Raw genomic sequence first — 22500 nt, 5'->3', positions numbered from 1 at the left:
ACATCTAACATCTGGATATAAAGAAAAAAGCTAACCGCGCATGCAGATTAAGAAATCAAACACAGATAGAATAAAAATTCAGTTTTACAAAAACTTACATTTGTTTTTAAAACCTAGTTCAAATGAAGTTAAATCCTGAAAATTTGCTGTCAAATAATAGCAGACAAAGAAATAAATCGTGAAAAAGTGCATTATAGTTTAAGGCCTACACCTTTTATACCTTTATTTTAACAGATACACCTAAGTAGTATGACTAAATCTAGATCTATGTAACGTGTTGTTTTGATAATATGTTTACTACAGTAGAACAATATCTAATCGCAACCAGGATCATAAATTAAATAATTTAGCAGGGGAAAACATGCTTTGTATGCTATAGATAAAAACATGTTTATAATATTAGAGTGATATCTCAAACACAACAATACACTTTCTCCCCTGCTTACTGTTGGTAACTAGGTCAAGTGTAACAGATATCTTCTTAGTATATTGATTCTCAAACACGTAAATAAGAACGTTTTTTTTTATACTAATAGGAGTATATACGTAAATATATCACTCTGAATATATTTTTACTTTTATGATTTTGTTTTTTTACGTGTATCTGTGATAAGTAATAATCGTCTTTTAGCACTTTGTAACGCAAAACATTACAATTTTGTTAGTGCCACTACACATTGCCTTGCTTTCCCTAAGATGAGTCCAGGTACCCATTAGAGCTGGATGGACTCAGGAACGCAAATTCGGTCAAACATAGTGCTGACCACACTGTCCATTCTCATGCTGTGGTCAATGAAACAGATTAAGCTGCCCTATATGTCTTGGATACGACTGAGAGTAAATGACTACACAGAGGTAAAATATCAACAACCTATGTTCTTTTAAAAACACAGCCACGGTTGTATCACAAGTGAAATAAAATATCCAGGTGTAGACACGAAACAAATATAAACCTTCCTTCACTGTACCCAAACCAGCAAATATGTCCACATTAACCGCTTATAATTACACTAATATCGAACGTGTCTTTGCATGACGCCTGCTATTTACACGGCCAAAAACAAAATGGGATGTTCGTTACTCGTGTCTGTCAGCGCATGTGAACCAGAGTTTCTTTCATGCATTTCTTCAATGCAGTGCATACCACCCCTAGCATGTCTAACGCCCCCCCCCCCCCCATCCCCGATGCATGTTTACCGCTCCACCCGCACCTACCCCGAACGAAAAAAGAATGTATATAGAATTATATATATATATATATATATATATATATATATATATATATATATATATATATATATATATATATATTAGTGTCCCCGACCCCACCCCTCGTAGAAAAATAAAGACGTGTGAAAGAAACACTGGTGTGTACGTAACCTAAGATACCTCTCTTCTCCTGTAGCACACAAGTACACCTTTAATCTACTTACCTGGTCTGTCCTTACGAAAATCGACCTTTCTAGAAGTGAGCTACTCGAAAATTAGGTAGCGAGGTTAAAGGGCGTGGGGGTTGTGATGGGGGGGGGGGGGGAAGACGGAGTAAATGACCGCACCATGAGACAAAGAGGGAGGGGGTGACACCAATGGCGAAAATAGTAATCATCATCTTTTCTCGTGTGTGCCAAAGGCACATGGGGTAGATGAAGTAGAGTTGGTATGTTTCAATTACCTCGGCACATGAAGTGATACTTTGGTTAGCACGATGCACAGCCGCCTTTATATTTCCCCAAACGAGAGCTAGGTACTCATCAGTGCTTGAAGAACTCAATGACGTTCTACTGACTTGAAACTGGTTTCGAACTCGAATCTTTCGGATTAGCAGTCTAGAGCTCTACCGCTAGACCAAACTGTCCCATGAAAAGTAATATTTATTGAGATCACCATGGTTTAACCATTATTTAGGGTTTATAGTTAAATATCGTAAATCACATTTCATCTATTAGAAGGGTAAATGGGAGAGGTGACATTATGACTAAAATATTTCTGAGCAAAAATACAAAACGTTAAATACGTCACTAAGTAGCCGTGTCCGTATCCATTACTTAAAGGGTGGGGGTGTAGTGAGGCGAGAATAAGGCTTTGGAAACCTGATAAATAGGATCGTGCCCATGAATATTTCATGCACATTAATAACTTGACACCTATCCAATGCTACTGTCTAATTTTACAGGTACTGGTGCGTCCACAATTTTTGTTTGTCTGCACATATCTATCTGTACTGATAATATTTGCATCTAGCAATAGCTTTTTTTCTTTTTAAAAAGTAAAGATTCCTCTTTAGACCTAGCGATGCATTGGGTAGATAAAGTAGAGCTCATCATTTGTTTCTTGACTTCTGTATACGAAGGTATGGTGTTGTCAGAACTATGCCCTTTACTTGCCCCAACTAAAGTCAGGTACCTATCGGAGCTGGGTGGACTCTGGGACGTTTTACAGTCACTAGTCCGAACAGAGATCCGAACTTGTGACCTTCGGGAAAGCAGTCAAACCAAACGCTCGACCATTCAATCACGCGGACAGTAATAGTGTATCGTGACGGGATAACTTCACATCGGCACCAAATCGACAAACCTATAAACATGTAGGTGTCTGGTCATAAACCCCCTGGACATAACCCCCCCCCCCCCCCGCGACATAAACCCCCGGATAATAACCCCCCGACTGAGGTTTATATAAAGGGGTTTTTTGACCGGGAGCCAAACATATAGGTGGGTATATTAACACTTTGATTGTGAGACCCCCCCCTCACACACACACACACCTCAACCAACCCCCATCACACTCCCCATGACCAGGGACTGGGGGAAAGGTGAACTCTGACCCGCACAAGAAGCGACGAGACCTTGACCTTTTTAAGTTAAAAAACAAGCTAATATTTAAATTGTGCCTTGCGGAAGAAACTCGCAGAGAGGGAAATATTGACACAGTATCTTCTTCAAATAAGTTGTAGAAATGCATACGAGGGGGTGTGGGTTGGAGAAGTCCCAATGCCTGCATTCACCCACTTTATTAAAGTACATTCTTATGTTTTCGTTCAGCATAATAGGCCTACTGTATTGTATGAGTTGTATTTATTTTAATTTGGTAACTTCTTCTTCGTTCTTAATTTTGTGTTGGAAAAGATTCCCTCTTACCCAGCTAAGTATTACGGGTCAACTTTTTGTGCACAATATAGGCCATTGACTACGATTTCAGCCTGCTTTTCTTTTTGGATTTGCTTCCATAGCCTTTGTCCAACCAAGAACAACCTACAAGGCAGCAGTTGTTTGATTTTGGAGTTGTCTATCCTCGAAGAGTTGCTGTCCCCAGCTATCGAGCCTTATCCGTCCGTGGTTCCCAACATTGGATTTGGTAACTGTTAAGTTTAGACTTAGGTTTAGGATTCAGCTACATGTAACGAAATAGGGCCATGGTCAACACTAGAGGGTTAACAAACACTAAAATTCGGCCCTGTGGGAGAAAGGAAAATATTTCTTTATAAAAAATAATACCTTTCTCGATCTCTAGTCTAAATCATCTAAGCGTCCAACATCCGCGTATACTTAAAAGCTTAAAAGTATATTTTATTTTCTCTAATCTCACTTATATTACACAAAAGGTTTATCTAAATGTCTTAACAGAGAGACCAGGCTCTCCTAAGAAGAATTTCCGCACTTATCTTCGTGCTAAAGTTCCCTTTTTGAAACTGACGGGCTATGGGGCAAGTGAATGGAGTTCATGTTTCAGTGACTTCAGCATATGAAGGGATAGTATGGTAAGCACTATGCCCAGCCGCCTTTACTTTCCCTAGCGTGAGTTAGGCACCCATCAGAGCTGGGTGGGCTCATGGATGTTTCTACCGATTTCAACTTGGATTCGAGACTTTCGAGTTAGCAGTCTGGCGTTCTATCGCTAGGTCACGCCGTACTAGCATTACAGACTTCCCTGCAATGAATCCCCCCCCCCTTGACCACAGGTACATGGAGAAATGACGGATTCTTGCAGAAGTATATGACGCTAATTCATGTGAGAGAGACATGAGCGTGGTAAAAAAATCTCACACCCCCCCCCCCGGGCAGAGTTTCTTCCAGGCATCTCTTCGGGGGGGGGGCAATGTCTCCCCGAAGAAAGAAGTCTACCGCCCCCCCCCCCCCCCCCCCCCCGCGAATGTAATGAAATTTATATAGAAAATAAATACTTTTGACAGTGTCCGCCCCCCCCCCTCGAAAATTTCAAGTGCACCCCCGGAGAAAAAAGACTGGAAGAAACACTGCCCGGGCGCCAGGTGAATTAAGACGGTCGCTGTCTAGAGATTAGCAGGCATAACCAGTTTTCGAACCCGAAACTATTAAGATGACATGCTCTATAGCATCATTGTAAGGTCTGTGGTCGGAAATGTTGTGTTATAAATATACTTAGACTCAAATGTGTGTCTATAACAAAGATGTTAAAAATATACCTAGACTCAAATGTGTGTCTAACAAAGATGTTATAAATAAATCTAGACTCAAATGTATGTCTATGACGAAGATGTCCAAAATAAAACCTAGACTTAAATGTACGTATATGACAAAACGCATGTAAACGCAATATAAAACGCAATGCAAAACGCAATGCAAACGCATGTCTCAGAAAGATCCTGCGAATTCGCTGGCCTAAAACCATCAGAAATGATGTTCTATGGTAACGGACAAATCAACTGCCAGTGGAAGTAGAGATCCTCCAGAGAAAATGGAAATGGATTGGCCACACACTCAGGAAGCCTGTATCCAGCATAACAAGACAGGCCCTCACCTGGAATCCACAAGGCAGGAGGAAGAGAGGCAGACCAAGAAAGACCTGGAGACGTGACCTGGAAGAAGACACCAAGAAGATTGGATACACCTGGGGACAGTTGGAGAGACTAGCCCAGGACAGAGACGTCTGGAAAGCTCTTGTCAGCGGCCTATGTCCCAGTAGGGACGACAGGCAAACATGACATGACATATGTTAAAGGACAGTTATTTTTTTCCAAGGGGTTTTGTTGGTAGGTGTTCAGTAAGTGACTCACAACAGGAAAATTTACATGCTATGAAATAAAGTCCAACTAACTACTCATAACTAAATTGTGAATGTTCTAAAAAATATTTTCAGTTTTTCTCTTTTTAAATTACACATTTAAATTTTACAGTTTTTTTTTTATTTATTATTGACCGTATATTAACAAGTATCGCATACATCAATGACTTTAGACTAAAACAGGTCAGATAATACCAGGCCTAATTCTACAAATACGGTCTCTGTCTCTGTGTAGTGTTTCCATTATCTTCCTCTAATTCGTTTTTAATTGTAATGTTGGACGGGATTTCTTCCAGCTCAATTGGGTATTAGTGTCAACATGATATGAGTATTTGGACAATTGACACCAATTTCAGCCTGCTTTTCTTTCTGGATTTGCTTCCATAGCCTTTGACAATCCAAAAACAAACTACAAGGCAGCTTTTGTTTGATTTTTTAAACTTACTCTTCTAGCTTGGTTTGCTGTCCCCAGCTACGGAGCCTCATTATCAAGGCTCGAACTCGCGACTTCTGGAGTTAGCAATCATACCCTCTCCTACCCAACCACTATAAACACACTTTTATAATCTCCGTCGTGGAAATCAATAACCCATAAGTTCAAAAAATTTAATTAAATAAACCAGCACTTACTTTCAACTCCCGCTGAAATCAATAGCACAATACGCATGTCAACTAACTAGTAACTTCTGAGGAACAACGCATTGTATTTAAAACAACACAAATTTCTATACAAGTTTGTACAATCGTGACACCAACCTCTAGCATCGTCTCCAGTAGTCAACACACATGAAGCGATGCTTTAAATGAGCGAGGAAGTTTCCGGCGTTTTGGCGAGCTTAAAAGCGTCCTCACAAGTAAAAAGTTACCTAGTTTTAAAACTATTTATAAACACTCGTATATTTGAACAAGATATTTACGGTGCTCAACAAAATGTGACTGCCGTTCACTCTCAATTTGTGAAGGCAGGTTATTTTTTTTTCTCTACTTAACCTTTTTATCGGGGGCCATTTTTCAACACCCATACAAAACCAGACTCGTTTGAAGGAGTGGTAAATTAGACGGGAGGAAATAAACAAGGGGTGGGGGGTAATTGGTGACACCCCCAGAAATGAAACGTCTAGTGATTAGAGTTAAAAGTGGCGGGTTTAAAAACAAACGCATGCGGTTTAGCAAGTGGTTAGCTAGACTGTTTTACTACGGGCGGACGATTTACAGACTCGGTAAGTGCGCATGCGCTAGAGGCGCGTGAGCATGCGTGATACATTTTACGACGACAAAATTGGCGGCGTTTCTTTGTGAAGTATGGGTATCCGAATTAGCAGAAGGTAATTGAAAATAGAACTTAAACGCTGTTGGGTTGATTGAGAAGCTATTTAATTTGTTTAACTTTTTAGAAAGTTAACCCTAATGAATTGGAATTCGTTATTTTTTTAAAGGGAAGTAATAAAGTTAAATTAACAGATGAGGTGGTTTAAAGTTTATATCCTTTACAAATATTTTAAGTTAGTTATGCCTAATTTATTTCAGCTTTTTTTGACGTGGCGTAAGGGATTTGGAGAATTCAAGACAAGAAGTAGTTCCACAAACATGTATGGAATTCTGGGTAAATTCCGTGTTAACCACGGTCTCATTTGTTCTGGGGTTATGTCTGGTATTCCTCACAGAAACATGGTTACTTTACTGTTGGGGTGGTTCTATATGGCGCGTCTAATTACATTCACTCGGAGGAAAACGATACTGTGTAGAATAATGGAGTAGTTTTATTTTTTTTATTTTTTTTTATTTTTTATTTTTTTACAAAACAAATTTCATAGTCGATAGTTTAAACATTTTTTGTTTTGTTTTTTACAAAAGAAATTCCATAGTTGATAGTTTAAACTTTTTATTTAAGAATGTAAATTACTCTCATTTTATTATTTTCAGTGCATTTAAAAGCTTGTTATTATAAAGGTTTTTATACTTGCTTTTTTCAGTATCCTACTATGGTGTATGCAGAGGCGTAGCGACCCTTCCCGGCGCCCGGGGACAAACTTTTCGATTTGTACCCCCCACCTCAAACTTTCGATTTGCACCCCCCCCCCCCTCGAGATTTTGATTTGCTACCCCCCCCCCCCCTCAAACTTTCGATTTGCACCCCCCCCCCCTCGAGATTTTGATTTGCACCCCCCCCCCCCCTCAAACTTTCAATTTGCACCCCCTCAACCTTTCAATTTATTTTTCCAACCCATTTTGGCGCCCCCTAAGCTCGGCGCCCGGGGTTATATGTCGTCGCCCCCCCCCCTCGCTACGCTACTGGGTATATGCGACATACTTCCAAGAAACAAAAGCATAGACCTACGCTAGTACAATGACCTGTACCTCCAAATGTAATACACAGCTTATTCATACGGTCGTTTTAAATAGAAGACCGACAACTTGTACTTAGATCCTGATACCGAAACAATAACTGGCTATTTCTGTATTCTCCCTCATCCGGTATCTTAAAGATTCAGAGACCCGTAACAAAACAACGTACTAATTATATCTCGAATATATACTCGTCGTGTTTCTTTCAGACGGGGGGAGTATAACGACAATGGTTAAAGTATACATTTACTACATAAATTGCTTTAGAAATGTGATATTTTTTATCCCGTCCGATGGGAGGGGGGAGGAAGGGGGGGGGGGGGTGAACTTGCTCCTGGGGAGAAAGGGGGGGGGGGGGGTAAATGCCGACCTCCCTCGGAGTTGTACTCGTAAAATATCACCCAAAAAAATCTTAGCCTGAAGTTTCTTATACATCTAAATATAGATTTGATGAATTTGTGGCCACACACACGCACACACTCACACTTACACAAACACACACTTACACACACATAAATACACACTCACATACACACACAAACACACACACTTACACACATTCACACACACACACACAAACACACTCAGTTTTGTACTATTCCGACCAGAAGAACAATATTAGAAATCTTAATCTAAATTTGCCTCCAATAAAAAAATTAATGGGTTCTCGGTCAACCCTAACCATCAAAACAAACCTACCTCTATTCCTCTCCAAAACCCAAAACTCTTTTTCTCACCCTAACCCTGACCACAGTTCTCTGTCTAAAAGCTTAACCGGTCGAAACACTATAATATATTATAATGTATATATAATGTATATATATATATATATATATATATGTAACGGGGGTAGGCCTGGCTACTAGTTACAACTGATAACGAACGATAAGCCGCGACGCAGAATGAAATCTGATGCAACTATAACAGGTGGCTTATTGGATCGGTCTGATAACAATCTCAAAGCCAACGCGTGCTATTTTGGGAAACGGTACGAGAAGTTTCAGACGAGCTGTCAACTTTGATTGATGGGATGCAGATGTTTTAGTAAATCGGACGGTACGTCAGAAACTGCGACATTAGTATTCGGATACATCGATTACAAGTATCGATTACGGAAATGGAGACAAGTACGACTTCGAAGACTAAGGATAAATAGGAGGGGACGGCTGAGATCGTGGCTCTGCTCTTCTCTTTTCACCGCTAGTTGTGACAGTATCAATGTTGGTTATTGAACGGGTTAGCCGTATTGTGTAAAGAAGGACTATAGACATGTGGATTCAGTTATACGAAGCCTAGTGAGGACTGTTAGGGAGTCAGTTGATCCAGACTATTATTGAGAAGCATTCCTGTTGATTTCTTGTGTGATTATGAAACATTTCTTGATTCATGTAATAAAGGATCAATAGCGAACCTGCATCTTGAGTATCTATACTGTGGTCGATGTTGTCTAGAATGAGTGGTCAGAACTCGTTAACATTTGGCACTACAGACAATTAGGTCTCATTACATGTGGCGTGCAAGCATAGTAACTGTTGGCTCGTTATAATTGGCGTTGTCGGCAGGATAAATGTCCGCCCGTTACAATAGCCGCTGCGAGCAGGGTAGATGTTCGCCCGTTACAATTGGCGCTGCGAGCAGGGTAGATGTTCGCCCGTTACAATTGGCGCTGCGATCAGGATGGATTCAACTAGACTTGCCGATTAAGGCACCCATAGTCAACCTTGTGCATAACTGTGTTTTGTGTGTATGTGAATTCGGATATTCAGGAACTGTGAAAATCGAGGAAAATTTTTCATACACACACGGTAAGAAACGTCTTTTTTTTTATTTGAAGGAAATAAATAAAAGGGAAAACTGAAATCAGAATCGAGGAAATTGAAAAGAACAGAGATGAGACACCTTTCATTATCATTCTGGCTTGGTGTCACATGCTCTTTTGCTGCTGCAAGCATGTGGCTCAGTATACCCCTAGTTGTAGCACCAACTACCCTGGGGACAGCTATGGGGCTGACCACCAGCATCCAGATAATTGTCATTGGTATCTCCAACTGGGTTGTTGGACAAATACTGGGCAAAGATGGCAACCAAGATATGGATGTAACTCTTAGACACTGGAAATGTGTCATGATCTCCCTTTTGGGCAACACTATCTGCTGCATAGCTGCAACATTTTTCCTTGGTGTGAGGGGCAGACGCGGGAGTGGTATTTTAGATATCGGAAAGGGACAGAGACTCCTGCTGGCCCAACAATCTGAGCCAGATGAAGAAAGCTCAGAGATAGGCAACGGTGAAGATGACCCTTTGCCTCCAGAGGGACCAGGACAAAACTTGGACAAAAAGCCGATCCATATTGTGGTCCTGCCCAGTGAGTCCCACATCAACAAATTTTACGGGGACGGTAATCCAACTTTAACCAACAGGTTCAGTGAAGAGGTCAGGGCTGCCTGGGCCTCAAGATACAGGTCACCAGAGGAAAGATTAAGACTGCTGATGGGAAGTATAGGAGAGACGGTCAGGGCAGAGGTAAAATGCCACGATAAAACCATCCAATCAGATCCAGATAAGGTGCTGGATCTGATTATGGAGACCTTTGGGGAGAGACGGTCGGGTTCGCAACTGCTAACGGTGTTAGTAGGCTTGAAGCAGAGAATGGCGGAGAGTGTGATGGAGTATTCACACAGAATGAACGGGGCCTTTGAAGCGGTAAAAGGCAAAATACCCGACATGGATGCGCGCCTACTGAGGGACCATTTCATCGAGGGGCTGGCAACCCCGATCCTAAGAAGAGAGTTGAAAGAGGAGGTCCACAGAAACCCGCAGTTGACCTTCCTTCAGGTCAGGAACTCAGCGATCCGCAGGTCCGAGGATGAGGACCAATCGAACTGTTCGGTGGACAAAGTCTCTGTGCCAGAACAGAAACAATCCCCACCCACAGGGGCCGACACGATGGAGACCATGATGGCTCAACTGTTGGCCCACATAGAGAAGGTTGACCAACGCTTGAAGAGGTTAGAAAGCAGGTCAACAGCTGAGAATCAGGAAAGGAACGGGACAAAACAAGGACATGGTCAGGTTGGACAGCCGCGACCTGCTGGTCCATCGCTCCGGTGGACGGCGGACGGTCGACCAATTGGCTTGTCCTGCTCTCAACCCGGACATGGGGCACGGTTCTGTCCGGTGAAACGAGCGCCCTCTGTAAGGCAAGACAAGGCTACAGAGCGGCGAGGTTATGACTTAGTAAACAAAATGACACAGAAACACAGTAAGGAGAAAAAGAAAGGTAAAACACAACTAATAGAAAAAATGAACTGTGAAACGAACTTGAATGTTGAAAAGTTTCAAGTGAACAATTTGTTGGCTAAGAAAAATGATGATAAGGAAGAAATTGGTAGACTTAAGAATGAGATCTCAATGCTAACCAGGAAACTGGATAGGGAAAGTTCATGCAAATTAAAAGCACAGGAGAAATGTTTTTCTTTAGAGTGTCTGTTATCGGAAGAAGTAAATAAAAATAGTAGACAACAGAACAGTGTTGGCAAACTAGAAGAAATGAAAGAGTCTCAAACAAGACGTGAAGAGAAATTATCCGATATTGAAAAAGAACTTCAAATTACAGCAAGGCTGGGATCCATCGAACAGCGATGGGCAGCAGAATTGGCACTCGTTGACCTAGAGAGAAAACATCGCCCGGGGCGGTCCAATGGCAATGCGGACGCTTTATCAAGGAATCCTTACGAGAGACCGGGCGATGAGGAAGAAACACTGACAGGAATATGTGAGGTCAGAGCGTCAACAGATATCCCTCATGGGGTACAAGTGATGCAAAACGGGCAGACCGGGGTGGAGCACATATCCACAGAGCCCGGACATATGGACAGTAGTGATTTTAATTTCTTTAATCACAAAAAGATAAGAGATGCCCAGAGAACGGATAGTGGGTTACAGCCGCTATTGAACTACGTCCAGGAACAAAAATTCCCAAGGAAAAGGGAAAGAGAACAATTTGGTCGGGAAACAAGGAAACTACTGAGTCAGTGGAACCGTCTCAGTATAAAGGACGGTGTTCTCATGCGGAGAATTCATGACCAAATAGACGGCACAATACACCAGGTGGTGGTGCCTGGACAATTACGAGGAGAAGTGCTAAGGTTGGCACATGACAGGGCAGGACACCAGGGTCAGAACAGGACCCACAAAATATTACGACGGAGGTGTTACTGGCCCAATATGGAGATGGAGGTCAAACGCCATTGTGAGGCTTGTGTGAGGTGTCAGCATGCGAAAATGCCAGTTGTCAAAATGAGACAGCCATCAGGACACCTACTAGCGACAAAACCACTAGAGATTGTGGCTATGGACTTTACGTCGTTGGAGCAATCATCGGATGGGACGGAACATGTGTTGGTAATGACTGATGTATTCACCAAATGGACTGTGGCGGTGCCCACACGAGATCAGACTGCCAAAACAGTGGCAAAGGTCTTAATAGAACATTGGTTCATCAGATATGGCATACCAAGACAATTACACTCTGACCAAGGAAGGGCTTTTGAGTCAGAAGTAATTAACCAACTGTGCAGTCACTACGGGATCAACAAATCCAGAACAACCACATTTAATCCGAAAGGAAACGGACAGTGCGAACGGTTCAACCGCAGCATGCATGATTTGCTGCGCACTCTAGAACCTGAACAGAAAAAACGTTGGCCGGATTTTCTCCCAGAGTTGGTGTATCTATACAACTGCACCCCCCATGCCACGACCGGCTTTACGCCACACATGTTGCTGTTCGGACGGGAGGCTCGACTCCCTCTTGATTTGTTCCTAGGAAAAAGGGAGAGTATGACTGGCTCATACACCGCACTGGAATATGTGAATGAACATATGCGAAGAATTAGAGAAATGTACAGGGTAGTACAGGAAAGACTAGAACATGAAGCTCGGCGAAGGGAACCGCCGGTACAGACAAAGGACCCGCCACTCAAACTGAACGACAGGGTATTACTGCGTAGCCACCCGTTAGGCAGAAACAAGATACACGACCTCTGGGGACAGGAGATATGGCAAGTCGTGGAGATGCCTAAAGTAGCAGGTGGCCCCTTTAAGATAAGACCCATCGGTCACGCCAAACCGGATCGGTGGGCGAATATTGCTCAATTAAAGAAATATTGGAATAGGCAAGAAGAGCAGTTACACACAGAGAAACCCAAGAGAATTAGGGAACCGGAAGTTACAACGGAAATTCACATACCCATCCCGGAACAATGTCACCATCAACAGAACAACAGCGTTACACAAGGGGAGGATACCGGCAACAATGAGGATCCCGGTCCCTCCAGAAGCAAAGAGACAATAGACCATCAGAATAGTGGTCCGCGGAGAAGCTTGAGGAACAGAAAGAATACGAAATTTTTTGTCAGCAACCATCAATTCTTTCATGGTCGCGCTGGTAGGAGAACAGACTGTTCAAAAAGTCATAAAGGTGAATTGGTGAAAGCACCAAACGGAAAAGGTGGATGTGAATTCTAGAACTGTTTGGTGTCTGAGGAGGATGATGTGGACACAGTTGATGTGAAAGAGGTATAACTGTCAATCATATACGAATGGGACGACATTGACAGTGAGTGGAACAATAAATTTTTTTTTTTATGGTGGTGCGTTTGACTTTGAGGGAGTGCACCTGCCAAGCGTGTTTGTGGTTGATAACACACAAAAAAAGGCAGGGGTGGATGTAACGGGGGTAGGCCTGGCTACTAGTTACAACTGATAACGAACGATAAGCCGCGACGCAGAATGAAATCTGATGCAACTATAACAGGTGGCTTATTGGATCGGTCTGATAACAATCTCAAAGCCAACGCGTGCTATTTTGGGAAACGGTACGAGAAGTTTCAGACGAGCTGTCAACTTTGATTGATGGGATGCAGATGTTTTAGTAAATCGGACGGTACGTCAGAAACTGCGACATTAGTATTCGGATACATCGATTACAAGTATCGATTACGGAAATGGAGACAAGTACGACTTCGAAGACTAAGGATAAATAGGAGGGGACGGCTGAGATCGTGGCTCTGCTCTTCTCTTTTCACCGCTAGTTGTGACAGTATCAATGTTGGTTATTGAACGGGTTAGCCGTATTGTGTAAAGAAGGACTATAGACATGTGGATTCAGTTATACGAAGCCTAGTGAGGACTGTTAGGGAGTCAGTTGATCCAGACTATTATTGAGAAGCATTCCTGTTGATTTCTTGTGTGATTATGAAACATTTCTTGATTCATGTAATAAAGGATCAATAGCGAACCTGCATCTTGAGTATCTATACTGTGGTCGATGTTGTCTAGAATGAGTGGTCAGAACTCGTTAACATTTGGCACTACAGACAATTAGGTCTCATTACATGTGGCGTGCGAGCATAGTAACTGTTGGCTCGTTATAATTGGCGTTGTCGGCAGGATAAATGTCCGCCCGTTACAATAGCCGCTGCGAGCAGGGTAGATGTTCGCCCGTTACATATATATATATATATATATATATATATATATATATATATATATATATATATATATATATATATACAGAAAACCTTCACATAATGCAAACGTTAAAAAAAAACAGTCAAAAAACATCTTTACACTACAATATATTACCCAGCTAATTCACAGAAAACCTTCACATAAAGCAAACGTTAATAAAAAGACAAAAACATCTTTACACTACAATATATTACTCAGCCAGAACACAGAATACCTTTACCTTAAGCAAACGTTAAAAAAACAAGTCAAAAAACATCTTTACACTACAATATATTGCCGAGCTAGTACCTTTACCTTAAGCAAACGTTGAAATTAAAAGTGTTACGACTAATGCACCTTGCAAACTGATTTTTATCTCTCTTTGTTTGATAACAACAGGCGAGAATTGTGTTGTAATTCGACATTACTTTGTCGTAAAGATCTCAACGTTGATAAAATAACAAATGTCTTCACTCTAGATTTGTTTTGTTTTTCTACTAAGTGCTGTATTTAAGCAGGGAAAAGCTTGTTCACACAAGTGTAGAACTATTGGAGAATGTAGATACAGACAGGAGACAGCACTTATCTGTGGTTTACGGTATGAAAGGGAGAGAATTATCACTAATTTTATGTAACCTTAGCTTGAAGAACTTACAGAGTTTATCGAGTGCGGGAATGCGATACGAGTTATCTGCCCATGCAGATGATAGTATCAAAAATAACTCAAAGGTAGCTGAAATGAAAGTTTGGGAATCTACCGTTTTGAAATGTGGCTCGCACATGTATTTCTGCACTGATGCTAAACGCAAGGTAAATAGATACAGATAGAAGACACGTTGTTCAGTTAATGTTTTAATAAGTTCAGGATTTGTTACAAGTCTTGGGGGGGGGGGGGGACCTCTCACTCTCTATTCTTAGTGTCTACACAATCGTTTTATACGACAACGTCACACACCCCTATCCATATTACACACAGTGTTTCTTCCAGATTTTTTTCTCCTGGGGGGGGGGGGCACTTGAAATAAATTTTCGGGGGGGGGGGGGGGGGCGGTAGACTTTTTGGGGGGGGGGGCGGACTCTGTTAAGAAGAGATGCCTTCTGATAGCACATGATATGAAGTACATGGGTCTTTTAGAGGTATAGTGACTTCCTGAGACCTGTGGCTAAAACACAACAGCCCATAGACATTAATTATAGCCTGCAAACATGGTTGGGTAGAGCATACCCTGAGAAGGGAAAAGGAAAACATCGCAAGCGTGTTACTGGAATCTCCAAAGAGGATAGAACAGTAGGCCGGCCAAGGTAATACTGAGGAAGGACAGTGTGAGGAGAAGCAAGGACTGCCGGGCTTACGTGGGCGCAACTAAAGAGAGCTGCCCAAAACTGAGTCCGGTGGAGAGGTGTGGCTGCAGTTCTTTGCTCGTTAGGGGCCCTAAAGGAATTAGTCAGGTACGGGCCCCTAAGGAATAAGTCAAGTACGGGCCCCTAAGGAATAAGTCAAGCATGGGCCCCTAAGGCATAACTCAAGTTGGGACCCTAAGGAATAAGTCAAGTATGGGCCCCTAAGGCATAACTCAAGTTGGGACCCTAAGGAATAAGTCAAGTATGGGCCCCTAAACGAATAAGTAAAGTATGTTAAGTGGCTTCTAAAGTCAGGGTCTTTAACGTTGAGAACGAATTCATTGCCAACCAGTGTAATTAGATTTATGAACTTTAGAGAAAATGAGAAAACTAGACTAAGAAACAGGTTACATATGGCTGTTGAATGTTTATTCGAATAAGTTTCACACTTTGCAACCATGATAACTTTTGTATTTTCTCATGTACGGAAACTAAGACAAAATTAAAGTATTAAAAGTGAAGAAAAATCGAAATTGAGTCGACAAAACTTCTGTTTTACAACCTCTCTTTTTAATGTGTGTTTCTGTCTGTGTGTATGCAAGTGTGTGTGTACGTAAGTGTGTGTGTGTATGCGAGTGTGTGTATGTATGTGTGTGTGTTAATGCGAGCGTGTGTGCGTGTTGGTATGTCTGAGAACACGCGAACTTGAGCACCGTTTCACCTAGGTGGACTACGTTTCATATGCTAGTACTAGAACTTAGCGTAGGTTTCTTTCAACTTTAGAGCGATTTCCGGTAACCGAAAACTAATAATGATATTTTAATACCATATTATCTTAACGAAGCATAATTATTATGAAAGAATATTTAATCTCTGTTATTTCTTTTTAAAAAATAAAATTAAAAACAGTTTTATTAAAAACGTACCTACCGTTTATATAGCCCGATTCCAGTGGAAGTGCCATTCCAACGATATGCTAGAAAGTTTTGGGGAGTTCTATCCCGCGTTTTTTACACAGTAGCCGTACATTAATTAAGTTCCGGTATCTTTCATTTAATTAAGAAAATCAAATTTCAGCTGTTTTACCCACACCGCACACAGCGCAGGTGTGAATGAATAGACCGCCAACCACAGACATCCCCCCACCCCCGGCACACTCATACCCCTTCTTCCCCCACCCCTGAAGCACACACTGAGTTAGTTATCTACACACACCTTGCGAAGATGCTAATGTTGGTATCGCTACAAACTTGTTAACACGTGTCATTAATCTCCCTGAATATCAAATTTTATCGACTCCAAGGAAACATTTTTATACCTATTTTCGTAACCATAATTTTTGCAGGTGTAGTGAGAAAAATTTAACGCTACCTGGATATAAACCAGACAGGTAGGTTAGGTCGAAGTATGATCAATATGGGTCGGTACACCAGAGTTAAACAGCGTGGTTGGGGGATAGTGCGCAAGGCTGCTAGCCCAAAGGTCTCGAGTTGGATCCAGGAATCGAATCCATAGGTCTTCCCTGAGTCGGCACAGCTCTAATGAATACCTGACTTAAGTTAGGGTAAGAAAATGTGATTGGGCCTAAGAACTGACCACACTCTCCCTAAAGAAGACTAGTTGAAGAAACAGATATCTATATTGTCTTTGCTCAAAGACCGTCGAGTTCGAAAAACCAACAAACCAAGATTTAAAGTTAAGTACTAATTCTACAGTGTTCCTCAGAGAAGATGAAGTAGAATTTATGTAACAGTCTCTACGCTTTTTAAAGAAGCCGTATAATGAGTATACCCTACTGCTGACTTGTGTTCTGCAAGGACCGAGGAAGAGTAAAATAAGAAGTAGTGTGGTTCTAGTTACTAGCCTGGGTAGCTTTCACATATTTAATTATTTGTTATTTTCAGAACGAGGTGGATTAAATGAAGCCCTAAAAGTTTGTTTTTGTTGACATATCCATCGTTTCACGGTTGGGGAATTTAATGCAATCAAAAATACTAGTGGTCAGTTTGGGATAACCCACAGGCTTCATATTCTCCCCATCTTTTTACAAGCCCACTTTCAATATAATTATTGAATTTTTAATTTACGTGGTATAACTGAGTATTTTTTTTTAAGTCAGCCATTGCAAATATCACAGACATTCTTTATGCGAACATTATTTTTGGTATCTTTAGTCATAGACAAATGAACATTTATATATTTGTTCCTGTTTTATGAGCATAAACCGAACATTAGGATATGTGTTCTTGTTTTATGAGCATAAACTGAGCATTAGGATATGTGTTCCTATTTAATGAACGTAAACTGAACATTTGGAGGTGTCCCTGTTTTATGAGCGTAACCCGAACATTAGGATCTCTGGTCCTATATGTTAAATGTCAACCTTAGGCAACGAAATACGAAGTTAAAGTTTCCTTTAAAAAAAACGTTAACGAACATTTACTGTTTACAAAGACGGATTGTTGAGACTCACGGAACTAAATCCATGTAATTCTTCAAGCCATTCCTAGTAAGTGTCGCACTACATGAAAACAATGTGTGTGTTTTTTTTAATAAATCACGTCTCCGTGTGCACACTATACAAGTGTGCTTAAAAAATTTACCTATTAGGTGTAGGATCTTGACATGGAGAAAATGTATTCAACTGCCTTCCCTCCCCTTATCTTTTCCCGCCGTTTAAAGTAGACACGTCTGCTAGAGTTTAGATTTGCCATGAGCCTTGAAATGTGATATTAAATATCCTGTTTTTGTTATTTTGGAATTGCAATCACACATGTCTGATAGACTTAAGTTTAAATATCCACAAAATTAACACACATATGAACACATTAATTATTTATTCGTGAAAAAGAAAAATGAAAAACCTTACTACAAATTATTCATAAATTCCTCTATAACTACAGTAATAAACAGTGTTTCTTTCAGACTTTTTTCTCCGGGGGGGACGCGGGGGGGGGGGGGGGACACGACACCTCAAATTTTCGGGGGGGGGGGGACGAACACTGTTAAAAGTTTTCAAAAAGTATTTATTTTCTATATAGAAAATTCCATTTCGTTCGGGGGGGGGGGGGGTTAGGGGCGGTTGTCTTTGTTTGGGGGGGGGGGCTGAATAGATGCTTGGAAGAAACTCTGGTAATATAAAGAAGTACAGATAGAACTGAGATCTACTGACTTAATAAGCCCGGATTCGAACTCGAGACTCTGGGGTTAGCAGTCTCGCGCTCTAACTCATCGTGTATGTAATTTTGTTGTGCCCCATCTGTTCGAGTTCAATCTTAAGCCTATATATTTACAAGTCAAATTTAAATTATATTCGAGAGCATTCGATTTCAGTGGCTCTTTTGCCATTATGTGTTTCGTTAAACAATTAAAGTCTGATTTCTTCATGGCGGCGAAATTTTTTCACGTCGCAAGAGAGTAGCATTGACCTGACTCTTGCTTTGAGAGTGGATGTGGATAATATTCAGATTTGTGGATGTGGATAATCGTTAAACGTTTTCAAGGATGCGGGTTGTATTCGGTTCACCATTTTATTGATGGGAATAATATTCGGTTTACCGTATTCTGGATGTTAATCAAATTCGGCGGAATAAAGGCAACGAAGAAATATTTAGACCTATTAAACAAGTATTCAAACGGAAATTTGAAATCAATTAATTATTAAGCTAATTAAAAAATCATATAATTTCCTTCACACTATTTCAAGCATATTAATATGGTGCTTTTAAGCAAAGTTCTAATTCAATTTTTTTTTTATATTACATTTTTTTTTAAACTTATTTTTATGGTTTTTAGTTAATTATTGACATTTACTCTACTGGATTTCTAGTAAAGATAAACCGGGAGTGATCTCCCCTAAACTTTCTCGAATATTCTTATAAAAAACAACAGGGGATGGGAACTCGGGCTATAGACATGATTTTTAATCAATTTTAAATACTTAAAGTTTTAAAAATAGAATAAAATCTCGTAGACAAATGAATTGCACACCAAGTGAACGCTAAATAAAAGAGTGTTTAATAGTGCGCAATATTATTAGTACTTTAAAAATTTACATTAGTTTTTTGAGAAATCGGAAGTAGCGTAAATTACTACTTCCGGTCAATGGAAATTACTCAAAATTTAACAGAAGGTAGAGAATTAGATCTTTAACTTATGTGTGAAATTTCATTTATCTATGTGAAATAATACTCAAGTTATAGGCTTTTTAAAAATTCAAAGTAAAAAAAGTACCACTTCCGGTTCTCGGAAATCGCTCAAAAGTTGATACGGATCTACGATTTTGATAAACTACTTATATATGAAATTTCATCAACCTAGCTGTAACGGTACTCAAGTAATCGTGTTTACACACGGACAGACACACAGACACACACACACACAGACATACGGACAGAGTTGCAAAGCCCAGTTTTTCAGACTGGATTACGCACAAAACCTCTTAATTTTGATACATCTGGATTGATAATTTTTGCCCGATTAAAATAAGTCCTCTATACTTCGGATGTGATGAAGGACTGAGGTGTAATACGGTGAAAATTGTTAAAATTTCAAGTGATTTTTGTGCACGATTACAATACTTTCTCTATACTTCGTATATACGAGAAAGTAAAAAAACGAACACAAGGCCATTTCGTTATTGTACAAGTTAGTGAAAAAATATAGATCAAGTACATACATTTTTTTTTTGGTAAAACTAAAATAAAATTAACTTACCTTGTGTAATCGAATACCATAGAAAGCTTGACAACGAGAATTCTGAATCGTATTCTCCAACTAACAAAATCAGCAGAATATAAACAAATAACAAAACAAACTGATGCACTAATCGTCTAACACGGTCTAACTAATTAGCAGGCGGCTGAGATTAGCAGACAGCGACATTCGTCTCCCCTCAGGCCACAGGTTGTTCTGGGGACGTCACAGCAGTTTTACCCCCGCCCTTTGTCGCATGTTGGTGGGTTTTTTTTTTTCTTCTCACGCAAATTTCGCGACGCTAAATGGGAGAGAGGGGAGGTAAGTCTGACCTAAGAAAAAAAGGGAGGTAAGATTTGTATTTGCCCTGGTTCGCTAAGGTTTACCAAAATTGTACCGCTATTGTTCTAAATAAGTTTTGATCTTTATTAATTATTTAAAAAAAAAAAGACGTGTCTCCCTATTAAACAATACATTTAAAGAAACATGTATTTAATTAACACTACGCCAATAAACACGTCCACCCAACCGAGACGGAAAAAAATAATGTGTATAGAAAATATATACCAGTTTCCATTATTGTCATTCAAATTAAATTAAAACTTTTATCGAAGTAATGTATCCCAAAAAAAAAATAAAGAAAAAAAAAGTTTCCATTCCCAACCCCACCTCGCAAATTTAAAAACGCCCTGCCCCCCCCCCCCCTCACCCCGGAAGCTTTAAGTGCCCCGTGCACCGGAGGAAAATTCTGAAAGAAACCCTGTTTCATATTCGCCCAATATGGATATGAGATTTCGTTAATAACTCCCAACCTCAATTTTAAAAAACGCTTTTTCAATTTTTAGACGACAAAAGTAGTATATGTGTTTTTTTAATATCTGAAAAATAAACTGAAATTGTTTTCTTTTCGCTAAAAAAAAAAGTGCAATTGAAAAAGTAAAGTAAAACGTGTAATTAGATGTGAAATGCTTGATGAGTTGTCTCTGTCAAGGCAGTGCCCCCCCCCCCCCCCCCCCGCCTTCATTTATGGAGTAACACGAACTGGCACGGATCAAGTTAATGTGCGATGAGGGAGGGAAGGGGCGGGGAATCCACAATCACTGTATTAAAAAAAACGTTGTTGTCAAAAATTCGGTTACAGCCAAGGAAAAAAAAACGTTAAAGGACACTAAAAGTCTTGGGCGAATGTCAGTCCAGTATAGCTCTTAAAACAGTTTCACTGTAGGCAGTGGCTTCGCTAGGTCGGGTGTCATCCCCCCCCCCCCCTCTTGTAATAATTGTCTATTTGTACTTAAAGACAGTTTAATTTTAATTGATTTTTAACGGAACTGGTAAAAAGCTTTTTTATTCTGTAAATTTGCATTTTTTTGTCACCCGGTGCGGCCCGCACCCCCCGCCCCGCCCTAGCTACGCCTCTGACTATAGGTATAAGTCAGTAACTGTCCCAAAGTCTTATGGCTGTAAACTAGCCAAGTCTTATATAAGACATTTACATACTTTACATATGTTTGTCTGTTTATCTAGTCAATAAACAACAGTTTTAAAACTTGATACTTAACAAGTGGTGCCATTTGCATAATTATGCACCGGCCGTGTAATCTAAACAGGACTAAAGTTCGCATTAAAAAATTCTAATAATAAAATGAGACTTGAAATATAATATCTCGTTTTTTTTTCTTCTCATATATCCAACTCCCAAACTCCGCACTAACCCGCTTCTTTATAGTCGAAATATATATATATATATATATATATATATATATATATATATATATATATATATATATATATATATATATATATATTATACATTTTACTCTAACATGTATTATACGCAGTTTCTACCGTCCCCCCGTCCCCCGAACGCAATAGAATTTATAAAGAAAATATAGATGATATAGAGCACGAAGGCAGTATGTCCAAAAAACATAATCTCGAGAAAAATGAGTTTATGAATGTCAATCCAATATTAAAATAGTATATAATATTATGGTTGGACATTCATAATATATTTGCTTTCTACTTTTCTGTCATCAGTGTTCTTGTAGCTTGTATTCTTGACAATATAAGAAGAAATGTACATCGATTTTACAAAAAAAGGACATTCTGCATTTGTTTGAATATACACGCGAAATTTATTATATACCTTTACCAGTGTAACCTCCCCCCCCCCCGGAAATTTTAGCGTACCACCCCCCGCTCCCCCCCCCCCCCCTCCAACCCCCCAGAAAAAAAATCTGGAAGAAACACGGATTATACGCATCTGTCTGTTTTAAACACCACCAAACCCACTCTCACACATTTATGTTGTTCACCCCCCCCCCCCCCACCCACACACACACACATTTTATACTTATAACCCACATCTCTATTTTTTTTTTAAAAACCATACGTTACGTATCGGACCGTAGCCACGTGTTATCACATGCCACAGTTATCGTGTTTGCACGCGCATTTATTTTAGCAAATTACGTAAAATGCACTGCGCAGTGCATAGAAAAAAAAACTTTTCGCGGGTATGTTTTATTTATTTCTGTTACATTAATCTAAACCTTTAGAGGATTA

At 40.2% G+C, this 22500-nt stretch overlaps 1 protein-coding gene across 1 annotated transcript in view; it reads right to left on the bottom strand.

Annotated features, from left to right (window-relative positions):
- LOC131944899 (uncharacterized) overlaps positions 1–20194 on the bottom strand; it is a 77561-nt gene extending 57367 nt beyond the window's left edge. Inside the window, exon 1 of the mRNA XM_059305778.1 lies at positions 19957–20194. The gene's annotated coding sequence lies outside the window, so the exon portion shown is untranslated. The remainder of the gene's footprint in view (positions 1–19956) is intronic.
- Between the last annotated feature and the right edge of the window lie 2306 nt (positions 20195–22500).

Source organism: Physella acuta, unplaced genomic scaffold, assembly GCF_028476545.2.
Source record: "Physella acuta isolate Inbredline_101_S28 unplaced genomic scaffold, ASM2847654v3 ptg000513l, whole genome shotgun sequence".
Taxonomy (NCBI): Eukaryota; Metazoa; Mollusca; class Gastropoda; family Physidae; genus Physella; species Physella acuta.
The sequence above is the reverse complement of the archived record's forward strand: the minus strand, read 5'-3'. Positions and strand labels throughout refer to the sequence as shown.